Source organism: Macrotis lagotis, chromosome 1 (genome assembly GCF_037893015.1).
Source record: "Macrotis lagotis isolate mMagLag1 chromosome 1, bilby.v1.9.chrom.fasta, whole genome shotgun sequence".
Classification (NCBI taxonomy): Eukaryota; Metazoa; Chordata; class Mammalia; order Peramelemorphia; family Peramelidae; genus Macrotis; species Macrotis lagotis.
The window spans coordinates 287661156-287681045 of NC_133658.1; the positions used below are offsets into that span (position 1 = coordinate 287661156).

Genomic DNA, 19890 nt, shown 5'->3' on the forward strand with positions numbered 1-19890 from the left:
TTAGGATAGAAATATCTATTTAATTCTCTTCCCCTGGTACATATGAGAAAACTGAGGTCTAGAGAATTTCAACGACTTGCCCAACATCACTCAGTTTATCAGAGAATTAGGACAAGGACCTAAGCCTGCTGACTCCCAAGTCTAGAGCAGTTTCCCATATACTAGTTGTGTACAAAGGGCATGCTCTGCATTTATAAAGCAAGAACTTAGGTAGGGCACAATCCATTCCAGGAGCCATACCAAGTGCACCTACCCTTGTTACTCCTTTTCCCTCTTTTATTAACAGAATATTGTTATCCAGACCATTGACTCTGCAATCATCTTATGACAAGAATCAAACTTTCACTGCTTCATCCTTTAAAGAACTTCAGAGGAATTTTGAGAAATGCTTCTGGTGTTCATTGTTTTTGTTTATCCCCTTCATCTGACTCTGCAATCTCTGAATATCTTCGAACCCACTTAGAACATTGACTTCAGGGAGAAATAAATAGAATTTTCTATCCTTCCAAGGCAGATGTGTGCTAGTAAAATTTCAACAACCAGCTCTTATAGAGAGGGGGAGGGAGGAAGGAAGAGGTATGTGTGCCATTTTTAAAGTTTACAATATCACTTTCTTAAATCAACAGAATAGTACATTGAGCCCAAGATTTGTATTTGTTGATTTCTAGAGATATGTGAATGCTTATAATGAGGTGAAATTTTCTGGGTTCTTAGGGACTTGTCCTTACTAAAGAGAAACAGAGCAAGCATTTACCATGTGTAGAATCCTTGCCACAGACTGGAGAAGATACAAACGGTCAGATAAGACCCAGTCCCTGTTGCCTTCATGGAAGTTGTAGGAGAACGACAGAAATGCACACAACTATAGAGGATGTTATCCACTAAGAACAATAAAAGGCTCAAAACTACTGGCTCTGTGAGGAAGTAAAGTCATTACTGACTGGGGGAAATCAGGGAAGGCTTCATTAAGGAATTGGACTTTAAAGACTGCATAAGAATTCTAGAAATGAAGCAGAAAGGAGACATTCCAGGCATAAAGGTAGGAATGAGAAAAGGCCCAGAGGTCAAGATGTATAGGGAAACATCCTTGGGAGGACAAGAGTTAATTTTGATTAAAATGTTGAGTATGTGGAGGGGGACTGTGAAATCATCCTAGAAAGGTTAGAGTGTCAGCTTCTTATTGAGGATTGAATGTCAGACAAAGAATCTGAACTTTACTTGAGAGGGAGCCATTAAGTATTTTTGAGCAGAGAAGTGACATGTAAAAAATGTTATTTTGGCATTGGTATGAATGATGGAAAGTGGGGAGTGAATGGAGGCAGAAAGATTTGTTAATATGTGAGTGGTTGATTTTTTAAAATAATATTCTTCCCCACTGGTTTATAAAGTCCCTGAACTAGGATACTAATACTGGGAATGGAGAGGGTTGGTGAATACAATACATGTGGCAGAGGGGGCAGCTAGGTAATGTGGTGGATAGAGCACCAGCCTTGGAATCAGGAGGACCTGATTCAAATGTGACCTCAGACACTTAATAATTACCTAGCTGTTTAACCTTTTTGCGTTGCAAAAAACCAAACAATAGATGGGAACCAATTTGTTGTTTTTAGTCATTTTTTAGTCATGTTGGACTCTTCATGACTTCATTTGGGGTTTTCTTGGCAAAGATACTAGAGTACTTTGCCTTTTCTTTCTCCAGCTCATTTTATAGATGAGGAAATTGAGGCAAACAAGGCTAGGTGACTTGCTCAGGGTCACACAGCTAATAAGACAGAACCAATAGGAGCTGCTGATAGGGTGTGACAGGTATGGAAGAGGGGAAGTGGTGTCACAGGTACATGAATATCTTTTGAGGATTTTTCATGTTGCTAATTGGGGCTCTTTAAGCAATCCAGAGTAATATTCTATAATGGAAACAAGAAATCTCTACCTAGGCACAACTCTGCCACTAACTGTCTGGGTGATCTTAAGCAAATTACTTTGCCTCTCTCACAGCTTCCTTTTTGGTATCTTAAGTAGGAGTGAGCCAGAAATTCTCTGAGGTTCCTCCCAGCTCTGAATTCAATGTTATTTTCATGTTTTAAATGACTTCTTCCTTTGTTTGATTTTTAAAAATAATCTCTACTTTTGATTCCATTGGTATAGGGAAGTCTTTTTTTTAATTATAAAGATTTTATTTATTTTGAGTTTTATAATTTTTCCCCTAATCTTACTTTCTTCCCCTCACCCCCCACAGAAGGCCATTTGCCAGTCTTTACATTCTTTCCATGGTATACATTGATCCAAATGGAATGTGATGAGAGGGGAAATCATATCCTTAAGGAAGAAACTTAAAGTATAAGAGATGGCAAGATCAGACAATAAGATATCAGGGTTTTTTTTCCTAAATTAAAGGTAATAATCCTTGGTCTTTGTTCAAACTCCATAGTTCTTTCTCTGGATTCAGATGGTATTTTCCATTGCAGAGAGCCCTAAATTGTCCCTGATTATTGCACTGATGGAATGAGCAAGTCCATTAAGATTGATCATCCCCGCCCCCATGTTGCTGTTAGGATGTACAATGTTTTTCTGGTTCTGCTCATCTCACTCAGCATCAGTTCATGCAAATCCTTCCAGGCTTCCCTGAATTCCCATCCCTTCTGGTTTCTAATAGAACAATAGTGTTCCATGACATACATTAGTATAGGGAAGTCTTAGTGAGGAGATTCTTTTATCAAGTCATATAACAACTATTCTGCAACTTATAGATCTAAAGTGGGTACATTGAGAGGTTCTAGACTTGCTAAGGATTGATCAGAAAGCCAATAGGTGATAAAGACCAGGACTTGAACCTAGATCTGACTAGACAGAGACCCTTTATTTAAATACCATAATATACCTCTATTGATTTTAAATACTTGGTACAAGTGTATAAGAGGGAGTCTATAAATTAATTGCAGGTGCTACTCATATATTTACTTGGATTCCCAGTCCATTTTCTCCTTTCATTGACATAACTCTTCTGTTTTCCTGTCCCATTAGCTGGGTGATTCTGGGAAACTCATTATTACTTTCTGGGCCTCAGTTTCCTATATATGAAATGAAAGAGTTGGACTAATTTCTTTTAAAAAATTTTTTTGTTGACATATGTTGTGTTTTTTAAAAAAAAATCTGAATTTACAGAATTTCTTTCAGCATTCTTTTTTTCTTCCCCTTTCTAGAGGATCATCCCATACATCAGATACCATATTTTAAAGAATAAAATAGGAAGAGGCTAAAATGTTTTAAAACAAGTCAATACATCCATGAAAATCTGAAAATATATGAAATGCGCAACAACTGTGTTCTTCTCTTCTCTGCAAAGGGGATGGTGGTGTTTTCTCATTTCACTTCTTTGGACACTAGTTTCTAAGGTACTTTCTATGATTCCATGAGAACTAGGTCTGTGGGTAGAAATGGAAGCCCTTTGTGTTCATTCAATAAGAAAGTAAATAATACTGTTCTTTCCATACTGCCTTTCTCACTTTGACCATTCCTGAGATGCTGAAATACAAATGCTTAGTATTGGTCTTCTCAGCTGCCTTGAGAAGGCAGGTTTTTTTTGACTAGGTATAAGCAATTATTAAGTGTCTGAGGCCCCACTGTGCCACCTAGCTGCCCCCTTCAGAATATCTTAAAATGTCTCCTAGAACTCTAGGAGTTCTAGATGAATCCAGTGGATTGTACTAAATGATGATGAATCACATATGATTTGGCAGAATAGCATAACTGTGGAATGACCCACTTAACTGGTGTCAAAATTCAAACACTGAGAAATCCATTTTCCAGAAGTGGGGCTAATGCAAAAATTGACTCATAGGGTACACATTATGTAGAAGGAATGATAATACTACTTAAGCATATCTGCATAAATTGGGATGGTTCTCAGTTAACTTGTATTTGGAATTCATTTTGAGGATATTATATAATTTTTTAGTGCTCTGAGTAGTTGGGTCAGAATTGGAAAAATAACAGTGCTCACTGGTAAGGAAACAAATCATATTCATATCTACCCTCTTCAGGAAATGTAAAAGAAAAACACTGAAAACCACTTAATTTTCCTCTGGTTATAGTACTTCTGTTAAGTAGAAATTTGGGATTGACCTGATATTTTGATAGGAAAGGAAATAAGCCTTGTTCGAAGTCTTAGAGAAAACACCCTTTAGACACTCTTATTTTATTTGATCCTCTCACCATTCTCCAGAAGACTACATTATTTTCTCTGAGACATTGTTCTCAAACTGTAGTATTTTTATTTATATTGTTAAAAAATTTCTCAATTGGTGAACATCACAAACTTCAGGAGTCAAGCCCCAGGCGGTTCCTATAACAAGTTGAGTTTTACTGATCACTCTTTTGTTCAGTATGATTACTGTCAAAAAAGACAATAATTCTGACTTCAAGGTAAACTTTAGCATACTTAAAATATGTCAGAAGTTTTTAAACTGACAGATTCTTCCAATCTTGATTTGTCTTTAATTTGTTGGGTTCTTTGGTTTAAATTTTTGTTAGTTTGTTTGTTGTTATGTTCCTAATTTATAACCTGAATCTCTTTTCCCTTTGCTACTGATTTATACTTAATTTAAAAATATGCAACTAAAAATATATATACAATTAATAAATTTTGACTTTCTATAAATAAAAATTCCCTGTTACATTTTAATCTGGGGTGTGGGCCTCATCTTGTACATTTCTGCTCTAGTACAATGGAGCTTGGTTTGGAGAAATTGTTCCCATATCTAACAACACATAGAAAGTCATAAAAATTCTATTTTTGAAAAAAAAAAAACAAAGCAACAATAAACCCAGCTGAAATGCACCTTCTAAAGATGGTTCTAGGACCAGGAGAAACAAAAACATTTTCAAAATGAACACATTTCTCCAAATAAATCTCACTAATTCCCATGATGCCGGGTTCCCAGGGAAAGTCTAGACTAGGGACTACTGCTTTGGTCTTGGGTAAATCCTTTGACCATTTTAGGTCAATTTTTCCATGAGTAAAATGAAGGCATTGAATTAGATAACTTTTGTGTACTTAATAGTATTTTATTTTTTCCAATTACATGCAAAGATAATTATAATATTCATTTTTGTAAGATTTTGAGTTTCACTAAACCCAAAGGGCTCTAAAACTGTACATATCCTTTGATTTAGCAATATCTCTACTAGGCCTGTGTCCCAAAGAGATCATAGAAGAGGGAAAAGGACCTACATGTATAAAAATATTTATAGCAGGGTAGCTAGGGGCACAATGGATAGAGCATGACCCTGGAGTCAGGAGGACTTGAGTTCACATTTGGCCTCGGACAATAATTATCTAGCCATGTAACTTTGGGGGTGCAAAGAATTGGAAATTGAGATACCTATCAATTGCGGAATGACTGAACAAGTTGTGGTATATGAATGTAATGGAATACTATGAGAAATGATGGAGTGGGCAACAGAAAAGCCTGGAAAGATTTACATGAACTGATACTGAGTGAAGTGAGCATAACCAGGAGAATATTGTACCCAATAGCAGCAATATTGTGAGATGATCAACTATGATAAACTTAGTTCTTCTTAGCAATACAATGATCGAAGACAATTCCAAAAGATTCATAATAGAAAATGCCATCCACCACCAGAGAAAGAAATATGGAGTCTTGAGTGAAGCTCAAAGTATGTATTACTTTTACTTTTGTGTTTCTTGTTTTTCCTTTCTCATGTTTTTTTCCCTTTTGCTCTAATTCTTCTTTCACCACATGACTAATGTGGAAATATATATTTAACATGTTTGTGTATGTTTAAGTTATATCAGATTGCTTGCTGTCTTGGGGAGAGGGGAGGGATGGGAAAAAGGGAGAAAAAGTTGGAACTCAAAAATCTTATAAACAAGAATGAATGTTAAAAAGTTTTAACATGTAAAATATTAAAATATTAAGAAAAACAATTTTTAAAAAAGATTTTGAGTACTAGGGGCAGCTAAGTGGTGCAGTGGATAGAGCACCGACCCTGCAGTCAGGAGGACCTGAGTTCAAATGTGACCTCAGACATTTAATAATTACCTAGCTCTGTGACCTTGGGCAAGTCACTTAACCCCAATGCCTTTCAAAACCAAAAAAAAAAATAGATTTTGAGTACCAAAATTTCCCCACAATTTGATGACTTTTTCTAGCACTAGATAACATTTAAGACCCCTTCCAGCTCTGATACTCTGTTTTCTGTTATAGGCTTTTAATTTTCTCAGATCTCTCCTGTCTGTAATGTCCCTTCCAACTCTAGTGTTCAATGTTTTATGTTCATATTCTTCACTCCTGGCTCTTAATATTCAATGAACCTCAACCCCAGAGTCACTAAGCAAAGATCTGGTGGCTTTCTGATGATAGTTAATCCTAAATATTAGATTAAAAAAAAATCTTAGTTACAATTCTGGACCCTCTTTTACATTTAAAGGTTGTGATTTATTCTGACTCCAATAAGTTAGCCAGGCAGATTCTCTTTTTCCTTTGAATTGAATATGGTGGACTGGAAAATAGTCCCTTAGTTAACACAGTATTCTGGTCAGTGTTCTGGTACCCCTCCCTCTTCTTCTCTTACTATTAAGAAACTTTTCCTGAATTTTTTCTATAAATTCCATCAAAAGAATTTTTTATAATTACTCAGTCCCTCTAACAACTCAATGGGATCCATGAATTTTCCACCTGGTTACTAGTTAATAGTGGTGAACACTAAGTCCCTTGATGAGAAATATCAGTTGTTTTGGGTGCTCTGTCCAGATCAGTTCTCTTACAACCTGTCTGGTGTCCATTGCAGCTGCTATATAACACAGACAGAGTGCCAAACTGGATTTTGATGGATCAGAAATTATGCATTTAATTCACAGTTGGTATAGAGTGCTCATAAAATCTTGATCATGATAGAGAGGATAATAAACATTTGAGAACATAAATATTTCGGTAGGAAATGACTTTGTGAAACATTTAGTTGTTGAGTAATAAGAAGAACAGAGAAAATCAGATGAGCAGAAATCTCTAGGTACTAATCTGATGAGTTATATATGTTGTGATGATAATGATATTGAGAGAGCCATTTTATGAGCATACTGACTTTAATTTGACTTACACAGACTTTTGCTTGTGACATTAATAACTTCATTCCATAAAGCCAAATGCTCATAACTTGCCAAAAACCCAACCATTTGACCTTCAGAGTTCTTTTCAAAACCATAATAAAATTGCACTGTCTGGTTCTAGACAGGGATAGACTGGACTAGTTAGAGTAAGATGTTGGTCAGTCAGTTGATAATATTAATCAGACATTGACCTTTAAGTCATTGCACTCACTGTACAATAGACACACTAAGTGGAGATGCATAGTTCAGAGAATCCATCCAGCAGCAGTTGGAAAATACAGAGTTAGAATGTGGAGATCCAAAGAGCACCTATTTTTGGTTCTTTCAATCTCCTGGGGTAGCCAAAGACAAGCATGGGGTAGTTTTAGGAAAGTAGAAGTCTTTCCATCACCTATTTATCCTGCTGGTTTGAACCTTCAAAGACAGATTGAGTCAGGTTCAGGACACTGAAAAATCATTTAATTTGGGTAAGAAAATATACTGTGTTCTTCCTGCCTCATGTACAATGACTTTTTTTGTATTGTCTAGAGACCTTTATAGAGAATATGAGAATTCATCTGTCCATACCCTAGCAGATGAATGTATATTTGCATGAACTTATATACAGACACATATAAGTGTGTATATGTTTATCTACATGTGAGCTGTGTTGTATACACATCCAAAATATTATTTATATGTATTACATAAAACATTATATAAAGAATATAGTTTATATGGAGAACATAGAAACTGATGTTTTCTCTCTCTCAGATGAGAACAGTACAATGGGAAAGAAGCATAAAATGAACCAAAAAGGATTCAAATTATACATAATGAAAAAGTTAGTTACTAGAAAGATTGGACCACATTGCTGATAACTACCACGGGAGCTGATGGAATGAATCTTTTTTCTCGAAAATCTTTAAGGATAAAGGTCAACTTGCCCTCTGGGATGATTAGAATTTACTTAAGCTTAAAAAATTAGGTGATTTCTAGGGGTCCCTTTTTACTCCCTGCATCCTATTTTGTTGCTGGTCTAGCAAACAATTTGTAGCTTTCAATATTCCAGCTGAATACATTTCTTTAAAACCTATGCCTTCTGGTGCAAAGGGGATTAGGAAATGTTTGGTTAGCAAACTACCTGGCAAGTGTGCAAGCCTATGCCATAGGCAGACCTGCAGCAGTCTCTCCTGGGGTGATTCTGCCTGTTCCTGGTAGAGCATCACCCAAGACCTCAGACTGGCTCCTGAACAGAGCTGTAGGCCAAGGGAACAATTCATGAGATGCCAGAGACATGATGCTGCTCTAGGTCCTTAACACATGGAAAATATGAAAAACCCTTTAAATATTTTAGATGACCGAGTTGTAAAATCCAAATATTCTAGCACTACAGTGAATGCTCCTGTCAGCTGAAAAGGGAAAAGAGATGATAAAAATATCAGCTGGGAATAGCTAATCAGGTTAGAGGTGATGTTTTGGCTGTAAGGCCTTTTTTTATTTTTGAGAAAAATAGAATCAGATTGGAAAATGTCGGTCCACTGCATTTGACAGATGCAATAGTTGTGTGTGTGTGTGTGTGTGTGTGTGTGTGTGTGTGTGTTGGTTTGCATTTTGTTAAATTTTGCCTTTGTGCAACAGCTTTGGGAATAAACCAGCAGTCACAGGAAATGCAGTTAGCAAGAGTAATAGGAGTTGAAAGTTTGACCTTTTATGATGGAAATTTGATACAAAAAAAAGACTCTTTGATAAACTCCACATCCAATCAGATAGAGACAATGTCTTAATCCTGTTTCCTCATTTGCATGCTGACTGATCTCATTTGAAAACCCAATCATTCAGAAATATTGGTAAGTCAACAAAAATGTTACAAGCTGGGCTGTGTTTCATCTTAAAGGTCTCCTAGATGTCACCTTGTGGTTTTCACTCCAGTAAGCTGATCTCTTCTTCATGGGTCCCTGTTTGTATTGGCAGTCCTGCTCCAACATATTGAAATGCAAATAGCCATTTCCATACCGAACCGAAATACATCTTTGTGATTGAATATATCCAAGGTGCTTCAAAAGCATCAAAGAACGTAATTCGTGCTGTGCTTCTGATTCTCTGACATTGCCATATTCTGATGTCTCCTGTCAGCTGTTGCCAGCAGAGATTTCAATGAGAATTTACCCATCTTCTCTTTTCTTTATTCTATGCAGTTTTCACTGTGCCGAATGGATTTTTCAGGGCCATGAGCTAACCCCTATTGCAGCTTTATTTAGCTCTTCTGCTGAGGCCTAGTATTTCTCTTAAGGCACAGGACTGACCTCAAGGAAAGAAAAAGTGAGGATGATTTTCTAGGCCTTCCAAAATCCCCTTGCCCTGGTGAATCTGCACTTGTTGTTCTTTCCTACAAGGTGGCCATCACTGTCATATCTTGGAATATTGTGGCCCACACATGTGGTCCTATACCAATCTTCTTTGCCAACCTATACTAAGTTCAATGGGTTTTTAAATGCCCACTGGATAACATAAAACAAATATCTCTTAATCTTTGAATAGGCTCCATTTTGTAACTAGGGCTCTCTTATAGAAATAGGTATATGCATTTGTGGACTCATTGGCACATCCAGATATTAGCCATTGTGAGCCTGAGATATGCAAAAAGGGAGAACCATTCTAAGTGATAAACACACTGAAGATACAATGAGAAGGATCTAGTCAAAAAGTACTCCAGCTTTGATAGCACTGAAAGACAGTCACAGTTTGATTTCAAATAACAGTCCTTGGAGACTCATCAGTTTCAAGCTCTGGACTTGGAGCCTTGGTTTTAAATTGCAAGTCTGACTGTCCAGCTGAAAGTTTAGAAAAAGCTTATCTACAAATTCAGGTTTCCAATTCTAGGTAGTGTCCATTTAAGAAGTTTAACTTAAGTATAGCTTTGATAAACAGTTTAACCTAGAACATTTTTTCCAGGACATTAGTAGAGTTTGTTCAGTATACCTAGATCATTGAATTAGTCTCAGGTTGAAATATATAAAAAGTTAGTGTCCTTTATCATTATGATGAGTCTGCTCTGAAGATTAAAGAATCCAGTCCAAGTTTCAATTTGTAGTTATTTCCATTAGTAACTCATCCCAGACACTAAAGTTTTAGGCATGCTAAATCTCAGAAAAGAAGAGATTGTATAGTGGAACCTAGAATCTATTTGTAACGCTGATATTAGGAGTTAAGTCGAACAACCTGCCTTGTCAACTGGCTAGATTATAAAAGACCTTTGTTTTTATAGTTGTGTTTTGGGGAGGTATGGTTTAATTTGTTACCTCTCTGAATCTGTTACAGTAAATCTTATAATAAAAGAGATATATTAAGAAAGGTGAGGGCAGAGACTAGGTGGCACAGTGGATAGAGCACTGGCCCTGGAGTCAGGAGTACCTGAGTTCAGATCCGGCCTCAGACACTTAATAATTCCCTAGCTGTATGGCCTTGGGCAAGCCACTTAACCCCACTGCCTTGCAAAAACTAAAAAAAAAAAAACAAATAAACTTGGCAATGACTTTTGAGATTTAATTAATGTATTTTGCTTTTTATATCATCAACATTTCCCAGTAATCACTGTAGTATCTGCCCTTAGAACCTAACAACAAATTCAGTTAAGCCAATTATTAGTAATTTTTTCAGAGAGAAGGGAGGTATAGCTTTGACTGATGGTGCTTGCTTATGAGCGTCTGAGAAAGATGGAAGTTGAGAGGATGAAATTCTTGGGCAGATGACTGAGCTGATGAGAAGATGTACAGGAACAGAAGATAGAGAACAGAAGGTAGACTGGAGAAGGAAAAGTTAGAGAGGAAGGGGAAGATAAAGGAGATAGAAGGAAACTGGTGCACTAAGAAGGAAACTGGTGCACTACAACATAAATACTGTGACAGCCCTGCCCATTTGAAAATCTGCATCAGATATGGTTAATGATTTCTTCCTTGTATATCATATACTTAAACAAAATCCCAAGTAAATCAGATATCCTTAGCACAATTCCATTTAAAAAAGCATATCTTAAAAGTCATAACTCATCATTAAAAGGACTTAAAATTCTTGACTTAAAAAGTCACCTTGAACAAAAGAACTGAGCTGTAAAGTGGTACTCTAAAGGGAAATTCTACTGGATCAAGCTGAATGATTGTATACACACACACACACACACACACACACAAGCAAACAAGCACAGAGTCATCTGTTGGTTAGCTGCAGTTGTAGTAGCTACCTAAATATCTGCACTTTGCCTATTTGGGACTGTTCTATTTAGCCTCAATTGGCAGGTGGGGAGATAGTGGAGGAGGAAAAAGTTCCCTACTTGTCTTACTCCAAACCAGAAAGATCACAACTTTTCTTCTGCAGTGCTTACTTATGTGGTTAGTCATAAATTGGTGTTTTCATACACACTTTGAAATCTTTACCAATGGTCACAACAAAAATAATCAATTCATGAATCAAGATTTTGTTCATAGTTTGTATGAAAAGACTAATCATGCATCAAACCTTTTAAAGTCATAACTTGACATGAAAATTTTGACTGAACTTGGGGGCCTTTTATGAATTACAAGTTGTAAAAATCAGACATTTGCAGAATTTAGTACATCATTTCATTCCCCTCCCCACCCCCACCCTCTCTGGGGTGTTAATTAGTGTAACAAAAACAAAATACCATGAATACATAACATGAATTTAGAGTTTACAATAGAAGTATAAACAATTTTTTTTTTGGTAATTTGAATATCAGGTCAAGTTTAGAACTCATCCATGAGGCTCTCACAATCATATTGCAACTTATTTCAGGGACTTTTCAACTTTCATTGACTTTAATTTCATTTTTAAATTATTTGAATGAAATGTTTGTTAGTAGACGTGTTGAAGTGCTTAGAGTCTTCCTCAGTCATTCATAGTATGCATGGTGACTTTGCAATGAGACTAATGTTGGGAATGCATTTCAGGCAGTTTCTCTGAGGGCAGTAAGACAACTGTTATGTCCTTATCTACTTTGTACAATATTATAAGGTGAAGTGCTTATTTTAGCATATCCATTTTCCAGAGGACTTTGAGTTTTGAGAAGTCAATAGTTGAGGATGATATGCATTTAACTATAATTCTATTTAGCACAATTGTCCTGGAAAGGTAGAATTTGCTTGTAGCTGTCTGGCTTAAAGAATTATTACCTTCTCTGATCTAGAAGAGAAGAGTTAGAGGAAAGGAACTGGGATGGGGAGGAAGGTATAGAAAGTATACAAGTTAACATAGAGGATGTGGTAAAAAAAAGGAATGTCCCTACCATCCCATAATTCACATTATCCCAAAATATCACTGAAAAATACAGTATTGGACAGAGATGCTAATTAGACTACTTAGCTACTATTTATTCTTTTACCATTAGGCCAACCAAAGTGTATTAAAAATAATTTTAATTTTTGCAATTCAATGTATTTGTTACAGCAATGGTATAGGTCTAAATTCAATTATCCCTAAACCTGAAGATATGTATATGAAACTCCTCAACTTCTTCTCATTGTCCTTAAACCTTCATTCATGGACTCTCTTTCCCATGCCCCCCCAATACTTAGACCTGTGATGAATTAGATGATAGACAAGTTAGTGATCACTAACTGGTCATAAGTACATATATTCCTTACCACGTAGGAGGGAACCCTTCAATTTGACTGATTTCTAATTTGTCAGTATTACATTTAAAAAAAGAACAAGAAAAAACTTCTAGACTTCACTATTATTCCATAGCATTCATATATCATTTGAATCACAGATTTAAATCCAGAAGGTATCGAAGGTATCTAGCCCCCTTCATTTTATTAAAGCTAAATACATGAAGTTTTAAGAGAAGCAACTCAGCCTCCTTTCTCAGATTAGATAGGATTAGAAGGGATCTATAGCACTTTCCAGAAGATTTAGCTTTGGGTGTGTATGAGGAGGAAACAGGTTCCACTCGAACTCAGCAAGATAATGAGGCTAAGTGACTTGCCCAAAGTCATACAGCTAGGTAATTATTACGTGTCTGAGGTGAGATTTGAACTCAGATCCTCCTGACTCCAGGGCCAGTGCTCTATCCACTGCATCACTTCACTGCCCCTTCTACTTCTTGATCTTTTCTTATGGAAGAGCTTAACCATTTAAAAGGAAGATGCCAGTAGCCCAGATGATCAGAGTCAACTGTGTTATCAAAATTAATAGTTTATCAATGCTGGGGTCTGTCGGTCTAGGATGTGCTGGAGGAGCAAAAAACCCAACACAGCCTGCTGTCGAGTTCCCCGTTCCTTGCAGAGTAAACTGAAATTGTTGGTATAAAGAGTGAACATAATGTGGCAGCTCTCTAAATTAGACATCCCACATTCTCCCAGCTGGGAAATCAGCTGCCTTCATCTCTTATGTACTTCAGCATATGGAGTCATGTAAGTAAAAGCATTATATATTTTCCCTGAGAACCAGGATAATTCAGCTCTCTCTAAGGGCAATTCTTTGTCCTCTCTGCTCTTTCCTTCCCTGTTGCAAACCAAGGGAATTTATGATAATGGTATGTTTCCTTGTCGTGTAGAAGTTTTTAATGGAAGTAATTCGTGAAGCACCAGATGACCCTACTTCACAGATGGGCAAATCGAGGCAAGCAAGAGATGAAATGGGCATTTTTCTTGGTGAAAAGAAAAGAGAACTTGTATTAGTTGTCTGGCGGCTGCAAACTGAGCCTGTAGGCCTAAGGAAAGCCCTGAGATGAGGTCAATTAAGGGAACTTGCCCAGGCTCCTCAGCCTACTGCACAGCAGCCATCCACTATCCTCTCTCATCAAATCCTGCAACCACTTGACCAATATTTTCATTGTTAAGAAGTTTGCATAGGGAACTAGTGGTCTAAAGTCGTAAAAACAAAAGGGGATCGAATGCTCGGCCTTTTAATCATGTAATTGCAGAGTGACATTTAAGGCGGCGGGCTCAGGTTAGGTCCTCCTTCCTATCCTTCCCTCCCACTCTCATTGATCCCATCCCCCGCCGCCGCCTCTTCCTCCTCCTCCTCCCCCCCCCCCCCTTTCCGGGTGCCCCAACCGGCCTGCCTTGGTGGCATGGTACTTTAACTACACTGAAGTTTGGCTGGGCTTCTCCATATTACAGCAGCGACACGAAAGCAAACAATTGAAGTATTTGAGAACAATGAAATATGCATGGCTATCTGTGACAGCCCTATAAAGTAGAGCAATTAGCCGCGTAATCCGAGAGAGCCCGCCCGGCCGATCGGCAGCCCACGGTTCCCTATTAGTTAAATGCATTTTGTACGTCCTCATCCCATCAAATCAACTAACACTTCCTTTAATTGGTTCATGAATTATACAGCTCCGTGGCATTATAATTTAATCGCCTGTAAACATTCATAGGGCCCCACAGTAAAGCGTATAGCTCTCATTAATTCGTTAATTTCAGCAGATGGAAGGGGAGATCGGATGAACGGTGGCAGTACAGAGCGCCTTGGGCAATGGAAGAAGGGAAAAAAAGGTGGGGGGCCGTTTAGGTTTTTTAAGGGCTGTCAGAAACTCAATCTGTGAGCTGTCAGCAGCTTGGACCCATTTCCCCCCCCTTCTCTCCCTCTCCTCCCCTCCCCTCCCTTTCCACTCCACCTACTGCTGAAAGTGACTGGCGGATTCATATAGAGGCTTGTCAACCCGTCTTTAAACATCAAGCCAGCGGGTAAACCGAGCCCAATGTAAATTAATTCTTGTCTTACGGCCCCCCTTTCTCTGTCCCCATGAATATTTCATGGCTGGCAGCATAAATATTAATTCTAATAGCTCTGCACAGTGGTTATTATTTCTGTTTTATGACAAATATTCATAAAATATTCAGGACCCTTTTTTAGAACATTTACACACTTGATTGTGAAATTTTCCAGCTTCCTGGGGACACTGTAAACATATTGGGGTTCTCTTGATGGGCTTTCCCTTTAATTAATACCCTTATTTATTAATATTTAATTGAGTTTGGGTTTTTCCAGAAGTATACCCTATTAGACTGGAGGGCTGAAGGGCATTTTTTTTACCTGGGGTCTTTTAAAATGGAAAATTTCTGCTATTATGAAACTCTTTTCCTTTGACACTTGGGTGATCCAACAAATGATAACCTGCTTGCTTTTTTAAAAATTTAAAAACGATATATATCTTTATGTGTTGTTTTGGCTGTTACTTTATAGCCATTTGCTCTTCACTGCAACTCTGTCAGGTATAATGAAATTCTTCAGAGGACCCTGCTTCAATATTTGCTTCCAGGATTTAACATAATTTTGGAGTAATTAAAGTGTTGGTTTAATAAATGAAGGTGCTGCTGCTACTCTAGATTGATTTCTCAACAAAGTATTGGAAAGGGGAGAAAAGGTTCTTTGGAATGCAGCTTATTCACCTTTAACCCTGGGATTCTGATGTATATATGACTTGTCCCAAGAAAGTAAATTAAGAAACTAACCCTGTCATTAAAGGAACATAGGCCATCTCTAATAAGATGGAGGATTTGGAACAGGTTGGAGCCTTAGCTAAGAAAGATTGAGTCTTCTACTGTGGGAGAGATGAAACATTGGCAAAAGTGAACAATCTTAGCAGAAATGCTCTAAAAGTCATTCTTCATCACCTCTTTCCCCATGTTCACAATAGCTTCTGTGTAGTACACAGAAGGATTGAATCTGGGAGGAAAGAAGGATGAAGTAAAGAATAAAAACCAAAATGAACTTGAATGGAGAGATTCATGTGTGAAAATCTAGCCTATCAGCTGTAAAAAGTAGGGAAGATAGTTAATTGTAGTGTGAGAACCCTGGGTTCTATGAGAATATAGGGTGAACAGTGGTGTTGGCCAAGGATGGATGCAATAGCAGAATCTGCTAATGTTAACACTTATACCATAGACATTTGTTTAGGGTGTATTTGTAGCTTATAAAAATAAATAGGGGTGGCTAGGTGGCGCAGTGGATAGAGCACCAGCCCTGGAGTCAGGAGTACCTGAGTTCAAATGTGACCTCAGACACTTAATAATTACCTAGCTGTGTGGCCTTGAGCAAGCCACTTAACCCTATTTTCCTTGCAAAAATTTAAAAACACAAACAAACAAAAACATTTCAGGTACATTCTCAAAATTAAGCCCCCTGGTCCTGGAAGGCTTTGTCCTGGTCTGTTTCATTGCAAATGATGATGGAATGTCTCATGTGACTGATCCTGAAGAGTCTTAAGAGCAAAGGACCTTCCAATAGAATATCTGCCCTATGTGGGATCTTTTTTGTATGATTTTTTTTTCAAAAGAAAAAGGTGATACTAACTCCAGCCAATTCTGACCTTGGGTTTTAGTTGCACCCACAAAACTAATGTTTAAACCATGAATTTAGGGCCATAGAATTACATGCATTTCTCTATGCAAACACATTTTATACTTGATGGATTAGAAATCCAATCTCCAGGAGCTGGAGGAACCCTGCAAATCAGGTTAGCACCAGTTTTCTTATCTTAAAGATGGGAAAACAGAGTTGGGGGGGGTGACTTGGCCCTCACCTTGATGACTGGTTTGTCTTAATGATAATTTTATCCTTCAAAAGGTGAAATAAACAACAGGGGTCCAATTTTATTTATTGCATCTGATTTTTACTGGCAAAGTGGCAATGATGGTAGGGGGGTGATAGAGGAGAGGAAAACTTGGCAGACATGCACCCTAGATTTGGGGAAAACAGATTTCACAGAGTTTAGTGGAAGGTAAAATAGAATTCCATGGACTAAAATTTTACAAGGGAAGTTAGCCCAGAAGAAACTCTAAGAATAAAATTCTGAAGATCCAAATAGCACTAAGCACAGTACTTGGAACCTAATTGTTGTTTAATAAATGCCTATTGATTAGGGTGATTGACCTAAAAGAGGGAAAGAATCAGTGAGGAAAAAGCATTTTCCAAAGAGACTGACTGCATCAGGGCACAGACAGCTCATCAGGCACCTTAAATTTTTTAAAAGAGATCTGTACAGAAGATGAGATCAAGGATAATCAATAGCATGATTATGAATGTGACAAGGTCTCATAAAAATACCATCAGGAGGGCTAAAGTTGATGAGAAGTCAAAGCTGAAAAGGGAAGTTAAAGACACCAAAAGAGACTTCTTTAGAAATACTAGGAGAAAAGGTAGCTCAAAGAAGAGATGGTCAGGATGGATGAAATGATAACTGACAACAGAGAAGGCAAAGCTGTTTAGTTCTTTTGCTCTGGTGTTTGGGAAGTATGATAGACTGGAAATAGGTGAACTCAAAAGGACTAGCAGGAAGTAGGTTCCCAGGAGGAGATGGTGAGAGACCACCTTCTTGTTTGCTTAATGAATGCAAGCCCCATGGCCCAGGTGAATTATGTAACTTTGGGTACTGAAAGAACAGGAAGATGTGATTGCTAAGCCATTATTATTAAACATCATGGAAAATAGCTGGAGATAAATAAATTTCCTAATTTTCAAACTAGGGAAGAGGACAGTCTGCAATGTTTTTTTTTGTTTGTTTGTTTTTTGCTTTTAGGTTTTTTGCAAGGCAAATGGGGTTAAGTGGCTTGCCCAAGGCCACACAGCTAGGTAATGATTAAGTGTCTGAGATCAGATTTGAACCCAGGTACTCCTGACTCCAGGGCCAGTGCTGTATCCACTGTGCCACCTAGCCACCCCAAGGGGAAGAGGACAGTCTGGACATTGAATCAATATGCTTGATCTTTCTGGATAAAATTCTAGAATGGATGATGAAAGAGATAATGATTGATTACAAAGAACCAGTAAGTTCTCCATCAGGAACAGGTCATGGGATTTTAGCCTTACTTTATTGATGACAAGGTTGCTTAAACCCATAAGTCAGAAGAATTCTATTAGCTTGAGCTTCCCCTTCATCAAAGTTTTGCTAAAGCATGAAAAATATGGGGAGATTTAGATTACATCCTAATACAAATACATGTTAATACATAATACCAGAATTATGAAACTGTTAAATGACTGGATTCAAAATAGTCATTAGTGGTTTGGTATCAACTTAACAAGAAGTCTCCAGTGGAATGTCCTAGGGGAATCTATGCTTGATTGACCCTGTGCCCTGTAACATATTCGTCAGAGATTTTGATAAAGGCATAAATGTCATGCTTATCAGATTCCTACTGAAAGCAAGTTGAGAAGGATAGTTAATGCATTATTGACAGGCTAGATCACTGAATAGAATCTAATAAAATATAAAGTCCTCTAGGTATAAATGTAAAATTTTACACATGACTTTAGTTGAGATAAGTGGTAGAATAATTGGATGAAAGTTTGGGGGGTTTTATTAGAGTGGAAGATTAATATGAGTCATTGTGAAATAATGATGATGATCATAATAATAAGCAATTTAAGTGGTGCTTTTGAAGTTTTATAAAGTACTTCACAGATATTCTCATGTTTTTACAACCACCTTGGAGGTAGGTGCTGTTGTCACCTTCATTTTATAGATGAAGAAACTGAAGCAGAGATTAAATGACTTGCTCAGTTATTGTCTCATTCTGGATTTAAATTCAGGTCTTACTGACTCCAGATCTGGTACACCATCCATTGTACCATATTGTTGTCTCTGACTGACTGCCAAAGAATGACTTCAATATTGGGCTATATTAATAGGGAAACAACTTCCAGGAATAAAAAGTCTGTAGTTCATATGAATGCTGCCCTCATCAACCATATCTGGAATTTTATGTTTAGTTCTGGGCTTCACAGCTTGAAAAGGATATTGCTAAACTGGAGAACGTCCAGAGAATACCAAAACGAATGATGAAGGGTCTTGAGAGCATATCATATAAGGTTAGACTGAAGGAACTAGGAATGAGCAGCCTGAAGAAGAGAAGCCTTAATAGTTGGGGAAAAGCAGGACATAACTGTTTTCAAATACTTGTCACGTACTTTTTGTATCCCTAAAAGGAAAATGGACTGTTTGGTCCCAGAGGGCAGAACCAGGATCAATTAGTGGAAACTGCAAAAAAGCATTTTAGACTCCAGATATCAAGAAAAATTTTCTAATATTTTGTTGTTGTTCAGGCATTTTTTTAGGTGCATCTAACTTTTCATGACCCCATTTGGAGCTTGTTTTGACAAAGCTATTGAAGTGGTTTGCCATTTCCTTTGCCAGCTCATTTTACAGATGGGGGAAACTGAGACAAACAAGATTAAATGACTTGCTTACGTTCACACAGCTAGGAAGTGTCTAAGGTCATATTTCAAAGTCAGGAAGATAATGGTAATGGGTTTGTTCCCTACCCTGCCCCCCCATTGGAAAGGCAGAATGCCCACTTACCATATCTGCTTTAATTGGAATTCTTTTAGGGCATTATGGGTATGACTATTGTGGTTTCTTCCAACTCTGTAATTCTCTGATTCTGTGGTTTCCAGTCTTACCTCACCCTGATTCATCTTTCACACACTTTCTGAAATCTGTTTCAGTATGTACAATATGTATTACCAGTTGTTCAAATCCATGGACAGTTGTCCATGGGATAAAACACAACCTCCTTAGTTTGATATTTGAAGGCCTTCTATCATCTGGTTCCAATGTACCTTCACCCTTCACTCAAACTGTTCTGCTTCATGCATTGAGTATTACAGCCAAATGAACAATTAGCTATTTCTTGAATCTCCTCCTTCCCTCTCTTGCATCCATATGATCTCTCCCTGGAACACTCTTCCTCATCTCTGCCACTGAACACTTATTTCTTCTTCAACTCTCTTCATTCCACAATTTTGTTAAT

At 37.5% G+C, this 19890-nt stretch overlaps 1 protein-coding gene across 6 annotated transcripts in view; it reads left to right on the plus strand.

Annotated features, from left to right (window-relative positions):
* AK8 (adenylate kinase 8) overlaps positions 1 to 19890 on the plus strand; it is a 159635-nt gene that overhangs the window by 126814 nt on the left and 12931 nt on the right. The window contains exon 12 of one of the 6 annotated variants that reach the window (XR_012473565.1): positions 3201 to 3392. The exons of the other annotated variants lie outside the window; for them this stretch is intronic. The gene's annotated coding sequence lies outside the window, so the exon portion shown is untranslated. The remainder of the gene's footprint in view (positions 1 to 3200; positions 3393 to 19890) is intronic. 6 annotated transcript variants of the gene reach the window in all.